Source organism: Hyperolius riggenbachi, chromosome 4 (assembly GCF_040937935.1).
Source record: "Hyperolius riggenbachi isolate aHypRig1 chromosome 4, aHypRig1.pri, whole genome shotgun sequence".
NCBI classification, from domain to species: domain Eukaryota; kingdom Metazoa; phylum Chordata; class Amphibia; order Anura; family Hyperoliidae; genus Hyperolius; species Hyperolius riggenbachi.
Window position 1 is genome coordinate 392,762,862 of NC_090649.1, and position 21,942 is coordinate 392,784,803.

The 21,942-nt window shown below is 42.0% G+C and overlaps 1 protein-coding gene across 2 annotated transcripts in view; it reads right to left on the reverse strand.

The window, feature by feature from the left end:
• Window positions 1-11,708, reverse strand: part of SYNDIG1 (synapse differentiation inducing 1) — a 383,620-nt gene extending 371,912 nt beyond the window's left edge. For both annotated transcript variants that reach the window (XM_068232212.1, XM_068232213.1), the window contains exon 1: window positions 11,215-11,708. The gene's annotated coding sequence lies outside the window, so the exon portion shown is untranslated. The remainder of the gene's footprint in view (window positions 1-11,214) is intronic.
• Window positions 11,709-21,942: the final 10,234 nt, after the last annotated feature.

The window sequence follows — 21,942 nt, forward strand, 5'->3', positions numbered from 1 at the left end:
TTTCCTGCAGTGGACAGACAGAGAAGGGGAGGGGGGTGGACAGACAGATAAGGGGAGGGGGGTGGACAGATAGAGAAGGGGGGATGGTGGACAGAGACCGGCAGGGAGTGAACAGAAGGGAGGAGGTGAACGAAGGGTGAGCAGAGAGCAGAAATGTTTTTTTGCACACAATACCCAATTGCAATCATATGCTTTACATATATTTCACCTATATGTTCATCTGTATACTCTGAATGCAAACGTCTCACAGTGAAGGAAAGCATTCCCCTTTTCTCACCTCGAACACATCACAAATTTAGGGAGAAGATAAGTGCAGCTGTTTAGCGCAGTGCAGGAGGATCATATTGCACAGCAATCACAGTGTCTGTTCTGTCATTCATTCAGCCCAGCAGAGTTACTGAGCTGTGCTTCTCAGCCAAAAGTTTCCCATTTGTTCACAACTACAACAGACAGCCTATAATGATCAGCACATTGCAGCCAGTAGTGTGCTCCACACATATCTGGCAGTGGCACCCATGTCCCCTCTCTCATCTACCTGTCCCTGCAAGGCTGGCTCCCCTCCAACAGAGCGATCCATCTCTGCTCTGCTTCCAGGACCCCGGTGCCCGCTGAGAGAGGGGGGGCGTGCCGCTCCTGGCTCCACCCCTTTTGATCCGAATCTGTTCATTTTGATGATCCGGATGATTCGACTCACAAAAGAGATTCGGATCAAAGATCCGAATCGTTCATGATCCGGACAACACTAATGTCTGAGGGGAATAACTATTAGAAAGGGGGGGGGAAGTAAACAAGAAAAAAACAGAGCATACACTGTAACTTCCTTTGTCCGGCAATGTACCAAATAAGAACCAGGGGACCTGGGGAATGTCAATATATATATATATATATATATATATATATATATATATATATATATATATATATATATATATATATATATATATATACCTGATTAATATCCTTATTACTTGATTAACAGATACAAATAGAGAATTTAATTTTGATTTTATGCCTGACAGATACTGTTTAACTGAGCAGAGCACTCATGGCATTCTGCTCATACAATCCCCTATGTTTGGATACAGCTGATATACTGGTAGCCCAGAGAGAGCAACCTGAGCTGTTTTTTTTTTCTTTTTGATTATTATTTTATTAAGTTGTCCTAAATAGAATAAAAGAAAAGGCATTTTTCAGTACCTCCTAGCTTCTTTAGGTAAACAGACGTTTTCAAATATCCAACAGTGTGGTGCTCAGTATGCTACACTTCGTAGCATGGGGGGGGGGGGGGTTCAATCTCTACAGAATCCTACTGGTAAGATACTGGTTGTTGCTTCAGTGGATTACTTTGAGTTCACTCTCCATCGTGTCCATGTCATCCAGAGAGGCATTTTAAACACAAACTGTTCTTCAGAGTTCTAACCGTACTATGCTATTATGTTTACCGGAGACTAGGTAGACATGCAGACATTCCAGGTGGCATATGGCTGATGCAGTTACTGTAAGAATGGCATAGTTAGCCTTCCAATCCAAAGTGTAGATCCTCTCTCAGCTCTCCTCTATCTATAGAGCTTCAATGGTTGCAGTTTAGTACGTAGGCCTCACGCTGCAGTCCAAGATGGGCAGAACTACGAACCATACAAGCTCAACTGAGACTATAAACAAAGACCCAAGCTTCCTGTCAGAAATATTTTTAAAGTCTTGCTGGACTCTTCATTACTCATAAAGGTGACTAAACCATAGCTCACACAATCTTCATATTTGATACAGATATTTCAGAGATGTTTATCATGGAAAGGTCCATCACGTGATCCGGAGGCCTGTGCATAAAGCATGGAGATGCCAAGAAAGTAGAGGTTTCTCCCACTGCCCTGGGCCATCACCTTATTTTGCCCACCTCCTGCCTCTCTGGAGCACATGGAGGCAGGATCAGCTCTATGCTCAGAAGTAAAATTCTGTCTGATGTCCCCTCCCAGCTCCTCCCTGATGAACTCCTGTGGGCAATGATCTGATAGGGGAGGTGTTTTGGATGGCCAATAGACTGCTGTTCAGCTCAGCTAAGCAGTATCTGACACTAGCATAGGAAGGTCAGCATTGCAAATCCAGTCAACCAAGTAATAAAGAAAATACTAGAGCTAGTTCTGCCTTCTACACTTTCTGGTTAACTATCATCAAAAACAATGTAGTCGGTAGACTTTACTGTCAGGAGGGTAACATATACTGCAGACACCTGAAAAAGAAACTTTTACATTTTGAAAGTCTGCTTTAACCAATTGATATAGTCAGCCACTAAACCTCATAAACCTAAACGCAGCTTGCTGCCATATACATTAAACTAAAATAACATTGCTACGCACTTTTAGGTAATAGAAAGCCACACAGGAAAATTCTGCAACCAAAAAACAATTAAATAGGCTTACACTGGTAAATTGAGTGTTACATATACTGTAAGTCAGAGGGAGTCTATCTTGAAATAAAAATATGCCTTTGCGATGTTAAGTTTGGCATTAATATGAAACAGAATTTATTCATTTTTCTGGCCTGTGTCTTTTTCTCTGCATTTCTCATATTAAATTCCAGTAATCTTGTCTGGGCTGGTATAACGTCACCACGCTCAGCTAATATACTAACTCATATGACTAAACACTAAACTGACATGTCTGTGCAATTTACAAGCTCATGGCCAGAAGAGCATTACATACAGTATAGGCTTGTTTAGGATGTGGTCTTTGAAAGATTTTCATTGTGGTTTATTATAATCCTCTATTAAAAGAGAGCATGATAGGCTCTTGATTATCTTACAAATGAAAGAGAAATGAGATATGATTAAAATAGAACAAGCTAGCAGAGCACTGTGAGATTATTCTCTGTGTGTATGGGTCTAGCGGCGTACCTAGGGAGTGGAGGATCCCCTGCAAACACACAGGGTCCCAGACCTGCAGGGGTCCCCAACTGCTGACACTCACAGCCCCCCCTCCCAACCACACGAGGGTCCAATATCCAGATCAGGTGTTGTTATGACCACACTTGTTTTGCATGGGGGGAATCACGGTTATATGATGTCTGGCAGATGGGCCCCCTTATTTTGGGTGTCACCAAGGGATAACAGGGAAAGGGATGTGAATGCTGTGGGGTCCCTGTTTATGATTTGCTGTGGAGCCCCATGATTTGTAGCCTGTGCGGGCCCTATACAAAGAATAGAAAATCTTCTACCCCGGCTGGTAGCACCACCAGACCATCCTCCATAGACCTCTACATAGGAATGGTTGAGTGGCAGCTTGGCCATGCCACTCCTCCCAGCAATGCTGCACTGCCCAGAGGAATCAGATCCTTGCAAGTTCCAGATCTAGGAAATGGTTACGTGGCTACCGTTTGCAAAATGTTCAGCATTACTGACCCATCATAGTGTACCATGCTTTCATTAACAAGGACTTTCTTTGTTTTTCATGAACTTAAGGGCTAAAGGGCAGATACTAGCATACAGAGCAAACATTTAAAGGGAAGTTAAAGAGGATCTTTAACCTCGGATTGAACTTCATCCTAATCCGTAGCTGATACCCCTTTTCCCATGAGAAAGCTTTTCCTTTTCTCAAACAGGGATCTCTGTATGGCTGATATTGTGGTGAAACCCCTCCCACAGTGTGATTTCAGGTCCATGGCCCTGACAGTCGAGGGCTGTAATTAAGAGCAGGAGATTTGGGCGACGCCGGCGCCACCATAGACCGTAATAGAAATTACGACTATAGCGGCGCTCAGAGAGTAACTTCAAAGTTACTTTTAACACAAGCAATAGCTGGAAGTCGAATTACATCATTCCCCACTATCCACGTCGACATGGAGGGGGAATAGTAATTAACGCTGCCGGGACTTGTGCAGCAGCAGGATAAGCCATATACCGGCTGTATCCTGCGTCCAAGTCTCCCAGCGGGCGATTTCATATGTATGCCTGACAGTCCCTGTCTGTGAACCTCATTGCATTGTGGGAAATAACAGCTGTTTCCAAGTACCAAGCATACAGTATCTCCCGTTTGCTGAATGTTTACTGAGAGTTCTATGCACAGACATCAGCTCAGCTGGCAGGACTAAAGATGGCACCACCTGTGATAAATTTCAGAAAGTAAATCAGAGAGAGGAACAAAAAAATAAATAATTTTATGAATTATGTTATTTTTTACTATAGTTCCTCTTCAATTCTTATGTGTTCCACCTGATGGACCACACCTTTCCTGATTCGGACCCATCAATTCATTTGAGCTGTGCCAAAAATGTGTGAGGACCTCGAAGGACTGGTTTGACATCCCTGGTCTACAGTGTGTGGCCAGGGAATAGATTCCTCTCGGATCGGATTGGTTCAAAGAGGGATCTATCTAATGATTGATCTGGTGGCACATCAAGTGATGAATGACAACTTTTACTCTTAGGAAGCCAGAAGATACACATAACACTTTAAATATATGAGATTTCACACATTCACTCATATTGGGGGCTTCTGAGCCCCAACAAATCAAATCTAATTAAGGGGGCCCTTAAAGGTGACCATTAATGATACATCTTTCTTGATCTTGATAGTACAATCTTACTATGTTTTATGTAATACAAGGGACTACCTTAAGTATCCATTCAAAGTACATTCACTCAGGTTAACCTTCTACTACATACAGTAGGTTTGGAAAATTGTAAAATCAAGATTGTATTATTTGCAGTGCTGCACAATACATTGTTTAAAAATCGAAACGGCAACGTGGGGCAAGACTATTAAGTAATCGTGAAAGCGGCAGTTTTTTTATGCAGATAATTTTCTGCGTTCCATGCATAGTCTCCTCACACGCGAAGTGTTTTGCCCGCATTCCATGTCACTACAGTGCGCTTCCTCCTTCCAGCCGACAGAAGGAAGCGCTGTAGTGAGTGTGGAATGAGGCCAACACTTTGCATGTGAGGAGAATGATACACACTGGGCCTGTGTCATAACAGCTTGTGCTGCTGCTGTGGCTTGTGTATCACTGTGTTGTGGGGTGAGTCTGCACTCGGCAGCCCAGCAGGCAGGAGAGGGAGGCAGGGATACAGCCAGTATAGGCTGGCTATATTGGGGGATCTGGCTAACCTATACTGGAAGCACCTACCTGGCTAAACTATACTGGGGAAACCTACCTAGCTAATCTATACTGGGGCAACTACCTGGCTAACCTATACTGGGGAAACCTACCTAGCTAACCTATACTGGAAGCAACTACCTGGCTAACGTGTACAGGGGAAACCTACCTAGCTAACCTACACTGGGAGCAACTAACTGGCTAACCTATGCTGGGGAAACCTATCTAGCTAACCTATACTGGGGGCAACTACCTGGCTAACCTATACTGAGGAAACCTACCTAGATAACCTATAGTAGGGCAGCTACCTGGCTAACCTATACTGGGGAAACCTACCTAGATAACCTATACTATGGGCATTTACCTGGCTAACCTATACTGGTGGCAACTATACCTGGCTACCTATACTGGGGCACCAACCTGGCTAACCTATACTGGTAGTAACTATACCTGGCTGGCTACCTATACTGGGGGCACCTACCATGCTAACCTATACTGGAGGCAACTATACCTGGCTATCTATACTGGTGGCACCTATACCTGGCTTCCTATACATGGGCACCTGTACCTAGCTACCTTGGGTGAACATCTAGTGTGTACAGATGATTTGAAGAAAATTGTGAATTCAATCAAAATCACAATATATGAGAGAAAATCACAATTTCAATGTTCCTCCTAAAATCACGCAGCCCTAATCATCTGGGCATATTGAATCTTACGACTTTAAGCTCTGGTGGTGAAGAGGGCAAACATAACTTTGCTGTACCCATGTAATTTAGAGTTGGTGCTAAGATGAAAATGCTTTTTCTATTTGCACTGAAGCTAGCTGCCCTTCCACTTCAGTACCACTGAAAATCACAAACGTGCAGCGATTGCAGTTTCTTCAAATTTTACTACATATTTCTCCATGAGGTTCCATGTGATTTTTCATTTCATGGTTTGATTGAGTTTGCATTTTTCCGACTATTCATTTTGTTGCAGACATTCAAAAAGGAATCACGTAAAAATCACGTTTTCATTTGGGTAAAAGTCATATCCCATAGTGGGAATGGCAATTGATTCCTGTTATGCATGTGTTCTGAATATGGCAGTGGAAAAGGGCCCTAAGAATAGACGGTGCATGCACACACTAATGCTAACGCTAGGGAGATCTGACTGCCAGTACTAGAAAGAGAGGACCACACCTTTGTATCTTCTCATTCATAATACTGTGGAAAAAAATTGTGAATGGAAAAATCTGCAGGTTTTCGACACTGACATGTGTGGTCCCAGCCTGAGTCTTGGAGATGGTGAACATAAAATAAGGATGCACTCTCTAATACCCAGTGAGAAAGAGCTGGGCACATCAAGTTATTGCTGAATTAGTTTGCATTAGCCTATTGATGTTTTTCCAGGAAAAAATATCCATAAACTGTTTTCAATCAAAGTGGAATTCTGCAAACACCCCCTCCATGTCCATCCGAGTACCTCAAACACTGCCTGCCAAGCTGAGCAGGTTAGATTCCCATCAATGTTTGAGATACAGAAGAGAGTTCCATCCTACTGGGCCCAGCTATAAAGCAGCAATGTTGTGCAATGAAGGCCAAGAAAAGCCAAGTGCCATGAAAGAAGTGGTCAGCTATCTGCTCCTCTCAAATCCACGTCCCCAGGCCCAAACAAAAGCCCAGATAAACACAACACAGCCAAGAGCAAAAAGGATCAAGTGGATAAATGATGGAGTGAAATAAAACACAGAAGCTAACCATATACCCTATTGAGAGAATATACTGTAAACTGGTTCCATAGTTGGAAAATCTCCCAAATTCTCAAGATAAGGAAATTCTGAGGCCTTGTTCGCATTATAAATCGCCAGCGCAATCGCAAGCGCTGAGCGATTTTGTGAGCGGCTTTGTAAGCGCTTTTCTAAGCGCTTCCAGAGCAATTTTCACGTAGAAAAATGCTGTTCTAAGCACTTTTCAAAGTGCTTTTGTGTAGCGATGTTTTGTTCACTTCCTGGCATCAATCAAGAAGTGAACTCTTTGACCTGGAAATAAATAAATACAATGTATTTATTCATTAAAACGCTCAGCAAATCGCTTTTCAAAGTGCTTTTTCAAGCACTTAGCGATTTTGCTATACTTTCTATTGAATCGCAAACGCTGGGAATCGTGCAGGAGCTGTTGCGATTTTTAAAATCGCCAGAGCTTAAAAATAAGCAATATCTGTGAACAATCCTGAGTGTCTACAGACTTAGTGCTTGCAACCTGGAAATCAAGTCTGGGAGACACAGACAGGGGAACAAACCCAGAGAAAATCGACCATGCCAACACTGTGACCAGAGGGCCCTCAAAGATGAGGATCACTTCCTGCTGCACTGCCCCAAATACACTGCAACCACACTTTACTTTAAGAAATTGCTGGACCTTATCTCAGATATTCACTCATTAGAAGCAGAGAGTAAACTCTACACTCTACTAAGAGAATAGAAATCCACAGTAACAATCGCTGCACACTATGTCACAGCATGCCACTTGCCACAGACTGAGAGGAGCATAAATGAACTGTAAACCTAAAAATGTCCACAGATTGCTTACCTATTATACCTCTATCCCACCCCAACCCCCAGCAACTTTCATGTCCCACATCTTTACTTTCTTTTTGCAATGCCTATATGTATCTTGGCCATGCCAATAAAGCTATTTTTTTTTTATTTGATTTGCGTCTTGAGCCACATAGAGACACAAAGCTTTTGCTAGCTAAAACCATCGGCTCTTATTTCTTTCCTGAGCTATTTACAACTAAAAAGATGATTGTTTACTAACAAGTCTCATGGAACCTGAGCTGCCCACAGAATCTCACACCGGCCCACAAATACGCCAACACTTCCTCCATCCCTTCTGGCAAACATCAGAGTTCTGAGTCTGTGGGTGGTCAACATACTGAGAATCTACCAGGCCCAGGCACCTAGCACATCAGTACATGCTGGAACTTGTAGTGCCTCTAGCATTGTAAGACAGGAATTGATCACTGCCGGTTTAGATGCTCAGAATGTTCGAAGGTGCCAACACATCGGAATACTGCCAACAAGATACAGCCAAGTAATCAATGTAACAGCTTCAATGGGTAAATGCCACATTTAGATAACCCGCCTCCTGCTGATATCACTACAGACATATCCAGTACAAGCAGATCAATGACTTTTACTTTTAATAATGTATAGCAAGTATTTATTAATGACATCATAACTGGGCTCCTCTGGAGAGGCAGTTATGTGGTTCTCATCGCTCTATACCAAGAGGTAACTTTGCATTTCCACTAACTGAAGAAGTGAATAGATTTTGTTCTCATGATTTCCCCTGAGAAGATGGAAGATTGCCAATGCTCTTCCAGAAAAAAAAGAAGAAGAAAAAAAAAAAAGAATGATCAAACAACCAATTATACTAAGTGCAGAAAAAAACAGGGCTATTATAATAAGTATCCTCTGCGTCAATGACTGTACACAACACAGAGACATCACAGAAATCTCAAGTGTAAGTGGCTTTTTAAAAACAGAAAACTTATGATAGATTTCAAATTAGGTATTTGTTTACAACTATGCAACTCGGTTTAAAATAAGTTCACAAATTTCAACAGAAAACATTACACTGGCCTCACATCTAAACAAATGCAAATGCAGTAAATTAGATCCCTTGCTATATGTATGACAAAATAAACAATGTATCCAATGCACATCCAGTTTATAGTAACTTATAACAATAAGACTTTAGTTTATAGTAATTAGTAACCCATCAAACCTGGTGTGAGTTCCCTGCACTGCGTAACCCATAGCAACCAGATATGAGTTCACTGCAATTAGTAGCCCATAGCAATCAGGTATGAGTTTACTGCACCTAGTAACCCATTGCAACCTCATGTGAGCTCACTGCACTTGGTAACCCACAGCAACCAGGTGTGAGTTCACTCCCTTGGTAGCCCACAGCAACCAGATATGAGTTCACAGCACTCAGTAACTTACAGCAAACGTATATGAGTTCACTGCATTCAGTGACTCATAGCAACCAGATGAGAGTTCATCGCATTCAGCAAGTTGTAGCAACCAGATCTGTATCGCTGGACTTAGAGCACGGTCCTCTTTACACCGAGAAAAATATATGTTTTATATGTGGAAAATTATGCAGGAAACGTGATGTGTGATATATGAGAATATATGTCACTACTGATAGCCTTTCATAGTGGTGTTTATTTATTCACCATCTGTTTTGTTTGTATCTTTTATATGGAATGAATAAATTAGAACATCATATTGTTTCACTACTTTCAAATGTGTTTTACCAGCCAACTCACAGCTAAAAATGAACACACAGAAGTTTACTCTTAGTTATTAAAATGGATTGCTGCATCAGGATGCTCACAGTATCATGCAGTACTAGCACAGTGTTCTTAGGCTAATGATCTCATAAGTGGACATCATCACATCCTTGCTGTCAGGCCAGCACCAAGGACAGCAGCTACTGAAAAATCTCAGGTCCGGAAAGCCATGGAACTACTTCCAAACACCCCACGCCTCTCTCAACTACTGCAGCAATGGTGCTGTCATATACCACCGTTTGGATAGCAGTACTTTGCAATAATGCATATGATACAGGTATTGAATAATCCAGTGGAAAAGGGACTCTGAATTTAAGAAATAAGGAAGAGCTACAACCTAGCCCATCCAACCAGAATAGATCTCAAGTAATGCAAAGTGCAACCACTATGTGCAAAGTGCAACAGTCCACAGGAACCAATCAGGATTGATGGACTTTTAACTGATTTTGAAATGCAGTAAATGATTCTGAAATGTGAAAAAGTACACTTTAGGTTGCAGCACTTTTCACACTGTGATCGCAGTACTAGATGCCATGTTCTAATAAGAAAATAAATCAACAAGATTTCTTAAAAAGACATCAAGACACAGCACTACAAGCAAACTTTTAATATGTGCAACATTCTGTTTTTTTTTCTATTTAAAAAGATAAATAAAAGGATCGCCACATCTGCAGTCTAACTTTATCTATATACTTAATTTACAATAACCGTAAATGTTAAAAATAGATACAGACAGCCTTAAAGGATCCACCAGGTGAAATGTGACATGATCAGATAGACTGTGCCCAGCACACAAATAACTATGCCGTGTTCCTTTTGTTCCTTTCTCTGTCTGAAAGAGTTAAAAATCAAGTATGCAGGTGACAGTTTATGTCCAAGTCGGAACCACTTCGGGCTATAGCATAGCCCTCACTGATGAGGAAATACAGCCATAAAACACTGCCCTGGCAGAAAATGGGTTCTGAAGGCAGGAAAGAGATAAGCAAAAGATCAATACTTTACAGATTTTAGTTCTGGGGTACTTCAAAGAATGTGTCATTGAGCAGAGAAAAGGAAACAGTAAAAACTTAAAAAGTATATTAAAATGGAATAAAACTGTGAGATATCTAGAAAAGTCATTTTTAGGAGATGGACGATAGATACAATGTTATTTCTCATAAATTTATTTTCACCTTGTGTCTCCTTTAAGATGGCCATACACCATACAATCTTGTGCAGCATGAGGGTAAACAAAGTAAATATACCCCCCCCCCCCCTCCCCAATTCATTAGGTAGGCCCTCATTCATTGCAGGTATGTGTAAAGACTGGGCAAGCCTGGACAATCAAAACTTTCTGGTGTATGGCCAGTTTTCTGCAATGTTGTTTACAATCAGTACTGCCAGCACAGAGGGAACCCTCGCACAGGAATCGATCCAGTCCTGAAGATACAGGTACTAATCTGCTACAGTATAAACCTGCTATTGAATTCCCCTGCACAGCAGGACTCCTATACACTCCAGCAGCAGCAGATGCGGTGTGCATATTATCTTCACTCTAAAGCAATATCATTTTCTACTCGACATAATAGACATACATTTACAGACTCACGTCAGCACCCACCAACTCTACACTATTACTACAGAGCTACCTAATGCTCTTAGGAAATGTATTCGGCATAATAAAGAGAAAGAAGATCATGCATAGCAATTATATATAAGGTCCACTTCACAAAGGACACAGACATAGCATACAGGAAGCACATAACACATGGACAGCCTATACAGGAAAAAGGGACCTTACCTTGAAGGTGAATCCCCTTATACAGAAGGAACAGAACTTGTGTCTGGTGCTAATAGTGAGACTGCAGCATCCGATCCATAGAAAATAATGTTGCACTGTGTTAGTCTCAGACTTGTTGGCTGAGATTTCAGCTTCGCCCCCACAGCAGTGAATGAATAACTCTCAGACCAGTGATCAGCATCAGCAGCAGCACGGGGAGCTGTGTGTGAACCTGAACCGGCCACTGTGATGGAGGTGGGAGGGAGGGAGAGAGGGGGGCTGCACTGACTCTCAGCACACAGGGACACAGCACCACCATAGGAGTGCTCTGCAGATCCTGCACTGAATGATCTGATGGGACAGGGAGGTAAACAGGGCCAACTTTTCCTCTACAGCCTGCTGGGCTGGTAGGACATTACTAGGCGAGGGCGGGCGGATGGAGCGATAGATGGAGATACTGGGATGGAGAGGGAGATGCTGGAGGAGAAGGGAAGGTAGCGGAGAACGGCAGCCTCTGCTCGGCTGTCAGTAATTTACAGCCTCTGCACAGGAGAGCTACAGGGAGACATGGAGGGTGGATCCTTCTTGGTCTTAAAGAGAGCTGCACTGCAACTGAGCCTGCTCTGTATGTCTCTCTGTGGGATTGTGAAATATTTCACCTTGGTATACAGTAATTCCCACAGTAATTCCTGTAATAGGAGTTGCAGGCAGCATACTTATCAAACCGTTTTTCTCTGTGGTTGCCGTTCTTCCGCCGTTCTGCGTTCACCCTGCGACTGCGTTTCCCGCATGCGATTTACCACGATCGTTCGCAATTGAGGTGTTTTATGCCACTGCATTATGTATAGTCGGCCAGCTATGCCTGGGTCTGTCTGCCACCACTCAGGAGACAGATTCCTCAGTCAGCGCACGTTCCCCAGGCAAGAGCTGCCCTCCAAATACATTCATCAGAGCAGGAGGAATAAAGCTCATTTATATTGTATACAGCGCAATAGACGCAGCCACTGAGACGCTGCAGCTGCTCTGCCTGTCAAGATGGGCATAGATCACGCTTTTCTGGACACGTCAGGATGAGTTGTTCTGCTGCTGTAATATCCTCTCTGCACTTTTCAGCTCAAACCCTATTTATTAGCAGGCACTTAAAATAGTTGTCATTGCGCTTATCTGGAGTGAGATAATGTCATTGCCTGCTCAGTGCCAGCCCTTCTCCGCGCAATGAGAGTTCTTCTGGAGTGGGCATGGTGCCAGGAGGCTGAATATACCTCTGATGTGCGCTGGCAATGAACTTGGAAGTGTGTCTGCTGTGCGCGTTCTGGTCTCTAGGGTCACTACAGACTGCTGTGTGGTGACATTAATCTAATTGTCTGTTGAGTAATTGCACTGGTCGCTGCTCTGTTAGCTGCTAGTGGAATGAGGGTGCTGAATTACTATGCAACAGACAAGACCCAAAAGAGGAAATGAGGATGAGTGCGCGCAATTATTCCACAAAGGACAGCTTATTGGCCAAACACTGCAGTCACCATTATTGTAGATCACAGACAGCAGGAGAATTAAAGGAACTGTAATTCCTATTATCTGAAGAAAGAATCCACCGGACATTGGGTCGATCTGTAGTCAGGGAGTAGCCGGATGAGACAGCATTCATGGACATGAAATGGGCATATACTCATTCCTGGCACCGTCTAACTTAGATCACTCTCTGATTTGCACTTCACTGGTGTTTACTAAATCAAGAGTCAGTAGAGATTGGTGGTACGGATCCTGTGTCAGATCATATTGTTCTTCTTAAATGATTACAACCAGTGGCGTAGGTAAGGAGCTATGGGCCCCAGTGTAAGTTTTAAGTTGGGCCCCCCAAAGCAGTCTATACATAACAATTGATACGGCGCACCAAAACCTGCCAAGGACAACCACAGTGTCAGAGGTGCAAGAAGGGGATGGAGAAAAGTTTGTTAATGATTATTACTATTCAAAGCATCTATAGAAGTTAGTATTACCAGTACAGAACCAATAAAGAAGTAATACTGCGGTTGAGGGCCCCTCTGGCCCAAGGGCTCCAGTGCGGTCACAACATCTGCATCCCCAATTGCTACGCCACTGATTTTCTTTTCACCTCCTGGTAATTTAATTGCAACATCAAACAAAGTCCCAACAAATGCTAGTCAACTGTCCTAACTAGTGTTGGTGTTTAAATTCGGCATTTCAGCACTAAACAAGCGGACAGGGTCAGGGGAGTTTTCTTTCTTGCTCTTCACTGTGCATTTCATGTGACTCCTATACTTCCTCCCTTTGGTTTTGGAAGGAGGAAGCATCAGAGTCACATGAATTGTGCCGTGAACTCCCCCTGACCCTGTCCGCTAGTTTGGGGCTGAAGTGTGGTGGTCCAAAATCAATAGGCCGAATTTGAGCACCAAAACTAGTCCTGACAAATCCTATAGAACTATGACAATCATTTTCCGAGCAGCGAAGTGAGGGGCTCAAAATGGGAAAACTTGGGAAAATGAGAAGACAGTCTTATGAATGAGGCCTAAGGCTGGCCATAGAGTGCTCAGCACTTCTGATTAGTAGTGTACTTGTACATCACCATCTTTCACAACTCCATCAGGTTCCAAGCAAAGCAATAGTTTAAATCTTCCAGGAATAATGACTTGGAGGTAGTCTTTGTTTTCTTTGCTCTTCTTTTAACTCAGTGGATAATTGCAAATAAGAGAGTACAAAGGAACAGACTGAGAATGCCAATATAAAGAACATGGAAAATATAACAGAAGAAATACAGGGAGGAGAGAGAGAAAGAGGGAGACTCAGTAAAACCTCAAAAGGTTGCAAAGATAAAAAAGGAGAAAAAAAACCCTAAATTCTGTGAATTTTTTTTATGTCAACGTAAATGTATGAACAAAGACTGCAAAAGTATGCCATATATCAGCTGCTTTGGAAAAACATATACACTGTAAAGCATGAAGTGTCCCATCTATTTTTCTCCTTTTATTTCTATCCAGTTTTGAAGAATTATTTGTCTGTCTAGAACACAGGTGTCAATCTTAAGGCTTACGGGCTGAATGAAGCCCTCCTTGCCATGTGCATCATTGTAAGCAGTAAAAGAATGACATCACACTGCCTTCCCATCTAAAGGAGCTCACTGGTAATGGCATTTCTGGTTGAAACATTGTCAGTTTGAGTCGGAGCGCAGCAAGAAACTAAGGGACCCCCTCAGCGATATTAGCATGGGGCTCCCTCTTGTGATCCAAACCTCCCCATGTGGCTGGTAAAAAATAATACACACACCTACACATCTACAACCCCCCCCCCCCCCCCACACACACACACACACACACCAGCTACCTACTGTAATGAATAGCGGAGATGCCGCCGCATGGGCAAGCGGCATGGCGGCTATCTCCGCGTCTCAGCCAGCGGCTGCTGCCGCGCAGCAGCGTGATATTGCTTTGCCTGGTCCTTCTAGTTCACACAGATGGAGAGCAGGCGACAGGACCTTTATGCTGCTAGAAGGGGAGTCAGCTGATCAGGCCGATCAGCTGACTCCAGCTATGCTCTGGATTGGCTGAGTGACTGGGGCGGCGCTGTGGAGCGCTTTTAGTATATATAGGACTTGCCTGTCACTTGCAAGTTGTCTGCTGTTGCGAACAGTTACGTGTTAGCGCTCAGACCAGAGTCAGATCCCACAGTGTGTTAGAACCAGCCGGAGCTGGGAATTCACACTGAGTCAGATTCCATTGATAGCTTAAAGTACTATTGCTTGCTACTGTTTATGTGTTAGACTAGTTCCCGGGTGTTGAGACCAAGGACCTCACACCTAAGACTAGGAGATTACTGCATTGCTACTGTTTATGTGTTAGACTAGTTCCCGGGTGTTGAGACCAAGGACCTCAGACCTAAGACTAGGTGATCACTACATTGTCACTGCCTATCTGTTAAGGTGGCCACACACGATACAATAAAATGATCCGATTTTACAGTAATTCGATAAAAACGATCGTATCTCCCGAAAACATCGAAAGCTTTTTTTTCATTCGACTAAAAAATCCGATCGGATTTCCCGTTTTCTTTGATTTTAATCGATCCGGACTGCCACATATTTTTCTTCAATCTTTCTAAAGATTGTATGGTATGTGTTGGATTGTCAATTTATTAATATACACACCCTAGCAATTTTGTTAGAGTTTCCAATCATTTTTATCATAATTGGGGGAAAAATTGAACATAGGTGTGTGGTACATTGGTCATATTTTTGAAAAGTTACAATCAGTCAGAAAAATTGATTGCAATTCTTAAATTGAACAGATATTTAAAAAATTGTATGGTGTGTGGCCACCTTAAGACTAGTTCCCAGGTGTTTAGACCAAGGACCTCACACCTAAGTCTAGGACTGTGACACATTATTTGTTACCTGTTATGACCTTTGGCTTTCCTGACTACCCTCCTGTCCTCTGATTCGGTACTTCTGCCCATCTGATTATCTGTTGCCAACATTGCCTGTACCTGGATACCGAATCAGTCTTCCGCTTCTGTACTTTGTCTGTCCGTGTGTTGCCGACCTGGCTTGTCTGACCTTTCTGGCTGTCACCAGTGACACCTGCTCTTCAGGTGGTTACTAACTGCTATTTCAGTCCTATGGTCACAAGCTCCTCTGGAGGCCATCAGGCAGCATAGCCAGTGGATCTCTACCTCTCTAGGTCCACTGGCTGCAGTACAGTCTGATTTCTTTCTCATCAAGGAATCTCTAGCTGCAGACCAATCCTCATCATATCTCTCCAATCAGTGGTCCCTGCCCCTCAGGTGTCCACTGGCTGCAGTACAGTCTGATTCCCTGCCTCTCAGGGAATCCTTGGCTGCAGTAGTGTCTGTATCTCTCGCTTCTCGGGAGGTAACCTCTCTGATTACTGTTGCACAAAACACTATACTACATTGGGTGTCCTGTGTCTAGCTATACTAGTATTATTAGTGATTCTGAAGATCATCACATAATCAGGTATAGCATCTGTATTATTGGTGATACTGCAGATCACCAATAATCAGAAAAATCTGTGTTGCTGACACTAGTCGTTACACCTATATGTGCAGTGTAATATTTACCTGCTCCAGCACGGTGTCAGGTCTCTTCTGTTCCTCCCAGCAGCTATGTGCTTTCATACCTCCCTTTCCGATCAGGGGACATGCATTCCAAATGCATTCCAAGCCAGAAGTATGCAGCATAGAGCGTAGTGCTGCTAGGAAGAACAGAGGAGACCCAAAGCAGCACTGGAGCAGGTAAATATTAAACTCCTTTACTGGGCAACTCTGCAGAAGGGAGAGGAGCGGTACTTTCAAGGTCGCTTTAGTTTTGCCTCTTAATTTGAGACTGTTTAATAAGTGCTAAATCTTAATAAACAATTTGAACTGCGATTTAGACTATGTTTTAGATGTTGGTCCCTGACCCTTACATGATTGAGTTTGACACCCCTGGTCTAGAATAATAAATTGACCACAGAGGGGAGGGGATCTGAGTGTTTTCCTGTTTGTCCAGTGGAACAATCCCCCAAGGTCACTACTAATGCAGCAGATCGTGAATAAACCTGCTTTGTAAAAATAATAATTATGGAAAACACATTAGTCCAACAGGTGGCAAGTGAAGGCAGCCCCAAAAAACGATTCCAGCCATGCGAGACATCAGGCAGGGATGAGCAGAAACTACGCCAGTGCGAATTTACGCATCGTAGTCCGCATCTACGCATTGTAGTTGTAGGTGAAGTTTCAAAACTACGCTTACGAATTTATGCGTAGCGAAGTACCGCAACGCATAGCTTACACCCACTATGAGTAGTTAACATGTGTATTGCGTAGTGAATTATGAATGCGGTACTCGTATCTCATTTTCCGCGTGCGATTGTATGCTTACAAATTTACACATTGGAAAGGAGAATGTATGCATAGAAGAGTTCCCGGTATAAGCAATTAAGTAGGAATTAATGCTTAAAATTTTCTGCATACGGGCATAAGCATCCGCATACTACGCGTAATTGCGCATTTTAACACGTATTCTACAACATGCATACGAAGCAAATATTTGATTTCGAAGCTGTAGTTTGGCAAAGCGTAATTGCATAAAACAAAGCGTAGTTCCAGTGTAGCGAAGTTGGCTGACTACGATTATCCCTGGCAGGAAGTCAACCCTCTTGATGAATTAGTATAGGCCCTGTCACAACATACTGTATATGCATAGTTTTGAATCTTAAAGACTTATTCCCTGAATGGAATGAATTTAATGTGATGTGCGCTACAGAACAGGTATAAATAATATGGAAATTGCTTTTTGGTACTTTTTTAGTTGCAAAGTACTGAAAAGTGATTATGGAAAAAGATGAAAAATTATCTAGTTAATTGAATAAGCGCCCATTGCCTTTATTGTATCTTGAAATAAAGGGATACATTTTATTTTATTGGCTATTAATTTAAATTGCATAGGCAGTGAAAAGAGTACTGTTGACTTGGATATTCAAAAAAAAACTCATAACCATGATAGGTTATTTTGCTCATTCTCAGACCCCAATCAATAGCAGGCCTTAGCAGGACAGAGATATTAGAAAGCGTAATATCAGGGAGATAAAGAACACCGCTATGTGCAACAACAGATAATATAACCTGGGATTTTGTGATTGGCAAATACCAATTTTTATGTTATAGACAATGTCCATTTTTGTTTTTGCCAAATGAGAATATTTACAAAAATGTACGTGTATGAAAACACAATTTTCACGAAATGCATTAAAGTCTGTAGACATGAGAACGAGAACACACATTTTTTGACCAAACCATTGTATATCCAAAAATGAATGAGCATGCATGCAAAATACATTTTTACAAGTGTAGTCAATTGGCCTAAGAAAACACATTTTCTCAAAAAAGATCTTATTTTGGCAAAATTTATTTTTTGCGAAAATTCCATTATATTTTGTAGGAGAATTTTCGAGTCGGGTGAAATGCAAATTTCAATGTGTAAATGACTGGTGAAATTTCATGCTTATTCTTATAAGGGAAATAAACTGCTCTAACTCACATACCAGTGCATTAGATTAACAGTGGGAAGTTTGGAAAAAGGCCAGTAGACTTTTGGAAAAAGAACCATATTAAATAAATGTACTTTGTCTGCCAATGTTCAATGGCAGCAATCTCGTTGTATTTAATGATTTAGTTACAAAATGTATTATTGGGAGAAATAAACTTTGTATAATTCAGTGGCATCTGAGGGAATACATATACCAATTAACAGGATATCAACTTCTGCCAACACCTTGTGATCTGTTAGACTCCTGATCATCATAAGTTCAGATTTACTTCCGTTATTTGAACAACCTGAAAAGGTGGCAAATTGTCTGATGGCTTCAGGAATTTCATTCTATACCAGAGAGGGGATTTCAATCATTAACTGTGATCTGCATAAAGCAATATATGATTATGATTTCCCCTAGGATAATGCCATGGAAGGAATTCAGTCCATTAATAGCAGTTTTTTAAAGGACCCACTATATATATATATATATATATATATATATATATATATATATATATATATATATAAAATTTACCTTTTTCCAGAGTAAATTGCAATATAAATTACTTTTTTTCTATGTTGCTGTCACTTACAGTAGGCAGTAAAAAGCTGACAGATCTGACAGATTTTAGACTAGTCCATCGCCTTATAATATTACCTTCATATTTGCACATTATTTTTGCAGTTGGACTGAGACATTGCAGTTCAGTAAGTGCTATTGTAAATCAAGAAATAACTGAGAATTATCCTTGAGGAGATGGACTAGTGCAAAACCTGACAGATCTGTTAGATTTTCACTGCTTACTGTAAGTGACATCAACATAGGGAAAAGTAATTTATGGTGTATTTTGCTCTGGAAGAAATCTACAATTATATGTATGTTTTTTTTTTAATTGTGCTATTACTGTGATTGTTGTCCTCTAACCATTTATGCCGCCTGGACGTGATCCTCATGTCCAGGCGGCTGCTGTGTTGCGCCCACGCACGATCGCACACCCCCGTGCTGCCGCCCGGTAGCTTGGAGATCAATGAATGGGAATATGGTTCCCGTTCATTGATCTAAAGCCTCATACACACGAGGCACAAAAGGAGGCAAGCGACACAAAAAAAAAAAACAGTGACAGCTCGTCGCCAGGTCCCTCTGTGCTGCAGCCGTACACACAGCGCACAGAGGGACAGAGATGCGTCGGAAGCTGTCGCCGAAGGTCCCTCCCCCCCGCCGGAAGCTCCGCTCACTGTGTGTGGGTTGCTGTCGCTAGTCCGCATGCACACGGCGGACTAGCGACAGTTGCGGCGAAGTTGAGGCGACAGCTGTTGCATGCGATTGGCCGCGCCAATCAACCTGGTGACAGCTCTGATGGGCTTGGCTCGGGGCACGCGTGTCATACACGCGGGCGACCTGTCGCCGCAACACGCACGTGCCACGTGGTTGCAGCAACAGCCGTAGCCCGTGTGTATGAGCCATAAGTCCCCAGCAGTCCCCAGCAAGAAAAAAAAAAAATTCCCGTCCTTTTCTTGCTTCCTGGAAGAGAGAACCACAAAAAAAAAAAAATAAAATATCTCACTACATCTACATACATTTTGTATACAATAAACACACATTATTACATTTAGTATTAACTGTTTATTTCCCACACCAAAAATTACCCGAATAACGTTTTTAATGGAAAAAAAAATTACAATAAAAAAACAAAACAAAAACATAAATAGCTACCTAAGGGTCTGAATTTTTTAAATATGAATGTGAGGAGGGTATATTACGGATAGTTTTTAAAATTATAAGCTTGTAAATAGTGTGGACGCAAAACTGAAAAAATGCACCTTTATTTCCAAATAAAATATTGGCCCCATACATTGTGATAGGGACAAAATTTAAATGGTGTAATAACAGAGACAAATGGGCAAATAAAATACATAGGTTTTATTTATGGTAGCATGTATTATTTTAAAGCTATAATGGCTGAAAACTGAGAAATAATGATTTTTTTCCATTTTTTTCTTAATATTCCTGTTAAAATGTATTTAGAAAAAAATAACTCTTAGCAAAATGTACCACCCAAAGAAAGCCTAATTGGTGGCAGAAAAAAACAAGATATAGATCAATTCATTGTAATAATTAGTGATAAAGTTATTAGTGAATGAATGGGAGGTGAAAATTGCTCTGTTGCGAAAAATCCCTGCAGGTTGAAATGGTTCAAGGGATCTTAAACGAAGACCAAAAAGGGAACGCTACAAATGAATATGGAAAATAAGTACCTTCATTGAACAAGGGTGTAAATATTACTTAAATTATCCATTAGCACACATTGGGCTTGATTCACTAAACTATGATAAGTGATATCACGGTTGCGCTAGCGTTTTGCGCGTGTTATAATGTGCATACTGTTTTTCGCATGCAATCGTGAAAAAAGTTATGCGCATTATAACGTGCGCAAAGCGCTAGCACGACCGTGATATCAGTTATCACGGTTTAGCGAATCAAGCCCATTCACTCCTAAAATTGCAACACACACACTTGGGTTCCCCATACATACTGATACTGGCCAGTATAACACTATTGACTGAACTGTCACAAAGTCTGTGTGTGGGATCACTATGTGATGCAAAGTTCTGCTCCAGAGATTCAGGAACCAGTTCTCTTCAGTGGTATCTAATATTTAATCCACCAAGTTATAAAACCACAACGAGTAGGTGAACGATATTGTAACCGCTCCACATAAATGAACCAAAAAAAGAAGGCGAGCAAAATTACAACAGTTGCTCAATCATTCAATACTCAGTTCTTATGTACCAACTCGGTTTCCAATACATGCCACATAACAGCTCTGGCTTTCTCATAGGCTCGGTTCACAATAGGTTTTGCCAACGGAACCAGTCGTACAGTTTTGTGGTCTGTTCTGCTGAACAGACAAAAAAATGCAACAGGACCCAATTTTCCAGACCGTTTCGCTCAGCGGAACGGAAACTGAGATTTTGCCACACAATAGGAACCTATGGAAAACTGACATTTTACAGCACACTGGCTGTAAAAACGGACCGTTTTCCAGGATCCAGATGGCCGGATCCGTACGGCCGGCTCCACAAAAAAAACACAGTTGTGGACCAGTCCTTACTCTCACTTCCGCTTTCCTAGCAAAAAGTCTCCTGTATTCTTCTGGTTTGAATCAGTCTCGGCCTGTGTAAATTGTTGTAAACTAAACTTTCTCACCACTCAGATGTCCATATGACCACGGGTATCTGCCATTCATGCTGTGTCGCTTGTACATTGGTTTCAAAGCCGATAACCGGGTCCCAAGCCTGCAGTGCACATTAAGTTGGATGGGTGACATATCCAGCTTCTAACTCCAGCAACACACAGAGCTGGTGCTACTATAGGGGCAACCCAGGCAATTGCCCCAGAACACCCAAGTGCTGCCGGGGCCCCCAGATCTACCCCCAAGTTGTGCTCTGAAAAGACAGCATTGCATAGTATTCCAATAAATATGGAAGCCTCGCTTTAGGTTCCCTTTAACATATGTGGTTGTAGGCTGTTGATTGGTAAAGAAAAAATGGAATCTTTAACTGCTTTGTGAAAGTTAGGCACTTGTGTGGAAAAATCTGGAAAGGGCATAAGAGAGGTTCTATAATGAAACCTATACAGTAGTCAGTTGTTGTGTGAGGAGAAAGATGAATGGAAGTAAAGACCTGTGCCTGAGGCCTGGTGA